Here is a 5687-nt window from a genome sequence, read left to right as displayed (position 1 = left end):
GAGGACGTCTACTGTCTCTGTGATGGGCCAGAGTATGGCAAGATGGTAATGTGTGATAATCCGCAATGCATACGAAAATGGTACCACTTTGCATGCATCGGCATGAAGAAAGCACCACAAGGCCAATGGCTGTGCAAAGAGTGTAAATAAAAAGAAGCACCACGAGGCCAATGGCTGTACAAAGATTGCAAATAAAGAAAATTGTGTTCAAACGAAAGAAGCAAAATGTTGTTTATTTAGACCTTATAATTAGGTTTCCCTTCTCAAAGAAATTTTTTCTACTAATTCAGGGGCATTTGTTTTCTGTCCATATATTGTGTTCATTCTCGATGTGGCATTGATAGAAACTTCTGCTGTAAATGAACTTCCATCTCTATAAAGCATCTTTAGGAGAAAATTATACCTAATAAACGCACCTTTTTATTGCAGAATGGGGAAATGGAAAGAATTTAGAGACTATGCAATAATTACTCACCCACAAAAATTAAAATATTGCATCATGACACTCCTAGCAATCCCAAAAGTGCCCCATGATGCACATCAAGGAGCAATTACTTAAGCTTGTTGAGAACAATCACAATAAACAATACGCTGTCAATAACTCGTGTGCTACATACGGCACTCGTTGTAAGCTTCGAAAACGAGCAAAAACAAAAAATGCACATACCTTGTTCACTCTTAACTTAGGAAAACATAGCATAGAAAACGGGACAACGCAGTTCCTGACAAAAGAAAAAAAAAAGACAGCCTTGCAGACAGTTTAGTGAAGGCAGTGTTCCAAGTCGCACACAAGCAGAGTTAATCAAATTGTACAACAGAGCTGCAAGCACTCGTCAAAGCACAACAAACAAAAACTATCTTGTCCAGTGTGGTTGCATCGACCTTGTGAACTGCAGAGAGCATGTCTACAGGCACGATACTCTTGGTTATCATATACTTGTTCCTGAGGAGTCCTATCACTCTTTCTACATGAATGCGCACATTGGCCAGCTTCCTCGTGGCCTCCACATTCCAAGGCGCTAGCTGGGCTTGTCCCCTGGTGAATGCCGGCATCTTGAGTCGTGCAGAGCAGAGGCCAACTGACTCCGCGATGGTGAAGCCTCTGTCAGCAAGGACCAAGACGCCAGGCTGCAGGTTACCCAGAATCCCGCAGCTTTCAGTGATGAGCTTGTCGCTCGAGCGGCCGCACCACCCCCTAGAAATGTAAGTTACTGTTCCTTGAGGAGCAATTCCAATTAGGTATTTCACCGTATTGTGGTGTTTATATTGGCTCCATGTGAGGCACCGGGCAAGATGCGAGGTTGGACGCTCGATGAAAATCTCAAAGCAGTCAAGAATGACTGCGACGTCAGTACTGAAGGCAACACGGAAGCACATCGGCATGGTGTGCACGAGCTGCTCTCTTGTCGGCCACCTGACCAGTATTTCCAGGCGGAAGTACAGGCCGTCGATCCACTTCATCACAATCCTTGAGACGGTGGCTTCGGAGACGTCAAACCTGTGATGACAGAACGGAGGAGGAAGTATAGAAAATGAAGACCGAGTGGTCAATACAGACGAAAAAAGAAACATTAATAGCCTTTGGAGATTGAGACAGGCCAATACAGGTTGTAACACACAATGTAAACTGTGCATGTTTTCTGACAGATAAACAAAATACAATACCTGAATGCCAAGTCCCGGAGAGGTACATTCAGCCGGAGCCGGATCAGTGTGACCACAAACTCCTGGAACTGAGGCAAGGCATTAATGGGGCTGTGCCTCACCAGTTCCTTCACGAGTGTAAAAACACCATTCAAAAGTTTGAAGTTTGGCAGTCCCGTGTAGAACTTGGTTAGTTCGTCGTCCCTCAGGAAGGCAGCATAAGTTAGGCACCGTGCGTTCAGGCTTTCCCGCAAGGAATAGACCTCCACCCGAAGTCGGTTGACCTCCTGGTTTAGGCGATCGGCAATTTCCCGCGAGCCGTCATCTGCCTGTGTTCCTGAAGAATAATGATTTGTTACCGAGACTGTTACACAAAGGTTTGTTAGCACAAGTTTGTGGGTGCTCTGGTAGTTTGAAACATGCCACCAGGTTGCCGGCAGGCTATCATTTATGGCCATCTCCATGAGGTGGCCAAGGGCACTGAGACATGAGAGGGGCACTCCGCCTTTTTGAAAAGCCAGCATTAAAAGGTATGTGCAATGGCTTTCTGGGTCATGGCACGCGACAATAACGCCAATTAATGACTATGCGCTGCACGGGTGTGTCGTGTCATTCTCCGAGGCAGGCAGCAATAAAATCAATCCAACACCACTCCACATTCGACACCAGCGTCAGATTTTCCTTGCAGCTACCCGGCTCAGAGAACGACACAACACACTGGTTTAACACTCAGTCATGGTAACCATTCATTGCATGCTGCAACCGAAAAAGCTCCTCGCTTACTTTTTCGCTGACCTTTCATGAAAGGTGGAGCACCCCTCGCATGACTGAATGCCCTTGGCCCCTTTCAAATGTGGTGGTCACAAATAATTAACATGCGAGCAACCTGGTCGGACGTTTCATACAACCAGAGTGGCCACAAGCTTGATTTCTAACCAGAAGCGTACCTCTAGTAACCGTTATCTGCTCAACTTGACTTTGGTCGTCCGGTAGAGCAGCGTTCCCACCCAGTTGAGTTTCGATGTCCTCAGCTGGAGGGTCATCCTCAGCGGGAGGGCCGTCCTCAGCAGGAGAGCCATCCTCAGCAGGAGAGCCATCCTCAGCAGGAGAGCCATCCTCAGCGGAAGGGGGGCAGTCTTGAGCAGCTGAAGGGCAGGCGTATGCAGCACAAGTTAGAATTCCAGAGCTGCTAGCTGCTGGCAGGTCATCAAAAAGTAAATCGGAACCAGTTAACAGGAATTATAAAAGAGGGCGAATTTGAACACTATCTTAGGAAAGTGAGGTGGTGACATACCTTGCAGAGCCCTCTTGTTTGCAGCGCTTCTCGCCTTGCGACGGTTGTACCTGTTTGCAGAGTAAACAGAAGCATTGTACTTCATGCTAATATCCGTTTAACTGGGGCCCATCCTTTTCCCTCACAGTATGTTACGTACCTGTCATTTTTGTCAATGACCTTTCTCTTGTACCCCAAATTCAGACTGGGGGCCCAGTCAGGATGGCCGATATCGAACAATGCTGATGGTTTGCCTAAAATTTCCAAACAAATAATTTTTAGATGATTGAAGCCAAAATGTTAAAATTTGTCGTTAGATCTTTAGACAGTGTGAGGTTAGCCTGCCAGAGATTTCTGAGACACTGCTTATGCGCAGTACATAAGCCATTTATCCAGTGCAGGACTGCTAGCCTGGGGTGTTTGAGGTGCACTACGAAGTACTGATACACGACCGCACGCCCGCACGACGCTTGTTTAGATGCGTATCGTCCCGGCGTGCGGTCGATCCTCACCCCTGCCCGTTTCGGTCTGGATGAGCATCGTCCGCCCTAGTTTTGCATCACTGGAATGCGGGCCCTGTGGTCGCGTTCTCAATCCGAACTCAATGTGACGGCACAAGGCGGCGACGAGCGACGAGATTTGCCGTCGCTGTCTCGTCGCTCGTTTCTAGACTTCCGGAACCCATCGCCCGTCACTGCTGCTCATCGCGACTTGCATGTGGTTTCGACGGAGTGAGCGGCAGCGGGTCCTGTCGCGTCGCATCGCTGCGTCGCATCGCTGCGTCGCTTGGGGGAATCGCTCATATGTAGTTTATATTCGCTCTTCCGTAACCGGCGGTGTCGATGCAAAGCTTGCACGAACATAAACACGTTAGAAAAGGTCCATCACTCACCGCTAACGAAATGTATTCCGCAAACTCGATAGTGTGTGGCCGCATCATCGAAGTCGTCTCGCTTCAGCCTCCTCCGCCACTCGCGCCTTCGTTCCCTCGACAGACGCTCTGCCTCGGGGCCCTCCGATGTCACAATCGCCGGTATACGGTAGAAACCGCCCTTGAAGTTACCGGTGTCATTCTTTTTGTTACGCGAGCGGTTATTGCAGCCGAACGCGGCGCAGTTCACCATGGCTAAATGGCGGTCAACTCGACCAACTCAACCACCAGGATGGCCGTGGCCTGTGTGTGACGTCAACCTATGACGTACTTGCAAGGCATGTATAGCTTGTTTTTCTTTTTTTTTTCTATCTCAAGTGATCTACAGTACCGCCTGTTCGAAATCGTCCTTTGCGGTGAGCGATTGAGAGTCAGGTTAGCATTTTATTTGGGTCAGCACTACACGTTCAATGGAGACCTCGGGCGGCGATGTAAATATGCATTGCTCCCCAAAGTGTGTCCAAGGTGCGCAATGACAATTGGAAAGGGTATTGAAGGCGCGCGACCGTCGGTTGGTAAAATACGTGCGTTAGATTCACCTATTCAGTCTAATCATTTTTGCCAACGTCTTTTATCTGTTTCGACAAATGACATGGTCGAGTCTATTGATAACCTTAGCTAGATTGGACGTACGGAGTGTCCGGGCTTTAAATAAATTTGCTTCGTTTATGTGAATGAATAACTGTTCTCTCTTTTCCGTGCTCGATGCTATGCAAAAATCGCTGAGATGTTGTAGTAGCTCAGTGTGGCGGCGTTTTGCACGCTGACTCGCTATTGCATTCGCTGTGCACAATATGTGTTCAGATGGAATGTGCCAAATCGTATTTCCGATCGATATGATAGATTTACTTTGCTACAGTGTTAATTATATTTTCCTGATTTAAACTGGTTCGTCCCTGATCTGAGCCTAAGTTCAAATTCGAAGGGCAGACAGACTTAGCGTCGTAACAGCCGTAATGCGCAGAAAGAAAATAGTACCATGAAAGAAAAACAAAAGGATACGAGGTGGCTCAGTGTTATAGAAGTAATGAGTGTGCAAAGGATGCCATCGTACGTGTTTTTTTTGTTTGTTTTTTTTCTTTTTGACTTTTCGCATCGCTGGGAAACGCTCAAGGTACCAGCAAAGACAGCGAGCTGGCGTGAAATTTCCATCGAGCGGAAAACGAGTGTCATTTTTATTTCATCATGCGCTTTCATTTTGAAATGGCTCAATATGGGCGCGAAATAGTAACAGGTAAGGCAACAAAATTTAGATGTTAGGTCTGGAGCACCGCCATACTCAGCCGTGTTGGGGGCATCTCTCGCGAGTCAATACGGCAAAGGTATTGCGCGTCGAACTGTACGTGAGAGTTATCCATTTCAGCGAAACCTTGATTTCGCAAAACTATTGTGGCTCGAGTCGTGGCTTCCAGGGTTGTAGCACGATTCCCCCGGTGGCAGTTCCCCCGTCCCAAATGCCCCGTGCCATTTCCCCCGAGTGTCAAAATCCCCGTTGTCAAATTCCCCGTCTTGCCTCCCCCGAGCGCCAGCACCCCCGTATCCAATTCCCCCATTTTGTAACTTTTGTGTGCGTCTCTATCCAGTGGAAATCAAATGATCGAACGACGTTTCATCAACGTATCGTTTCATCAAAAGTTTGTTACACCGACAGCTCAGATTAGCTTCCTTTTGTAATAAGTTGCCTGTGTCTGTCGCCGCGAGGCGTCGTGGACGGGTGGTCCGCCTGGATTATTATGGGTCCCTGTGATGCACGTGCGACGAAGCTAGTTTTTTCACGAAACATGGTGTCGATGAAACTAGTGTCGACGAAACGATACGGACGCCCGTTGATCACCTTTG

General features: G+C 47.8%; 2 long non-coding RNA genes across 2 annotated transcripts; both read right to left on the bottom strand.

Moving 5' to 3' along the window:
- Positions 1 to 1445: 1445 nt before the first annotated feature.
- LOC121835492 lies at positions 1446 to 2653 on the bottom strand. Its single transcript, XR_006077616.1, has 3 exons — positions 2592 to 2653; positions 1666 to 1981; positions 1446 to 1498 (listed from the first exon to the last, which is right to left on the bottom strand). It is a non-coding gene; the product is annotated as an uncharacterized LOC121835492 (long non-coding RNA).
- Position 2654: 1 nt separating this feature from the next.
- On the bottom strand, positions 2655 to 3141 carry LOC115320015. The gene is made up of 3 exons (XR_006077617.1): positions 3078 to 3141; positions 2939 to 2988; positions 2655 to 2789 (listed from the first exon to the last, which is right to left on the bottom strand). It is a non-coding gene; the product is annotated as an uncharacterized LOC115320015 (long non-coding RNA).
- Positions 3142 to 5687: the final 2546 nt, after the last annotated feature.

Source organism: Ixodes scapularis, unplaced genomic scaffold (genome assembly GCF_016920785.2).
Source record: "Ixodes scapularis isolate PalLabHiFi unplaced genomic scaffold, ASM1692078v2 PGA_scaffold13__105_contigs__length_92229423, whole genome shotgun sequence".
Lineage (NCBI taxonomy): Eukaryota > Metazoa > Arthropoda > Arachnida > Ixodida > Ixodidae > Ixodes > Ixodes scapularis.
The sequence above is the reverse complement of the archived record's forward strand: the minus strand, read 5'-3'. Positions and strand labels throughout refer to the sequence as shown.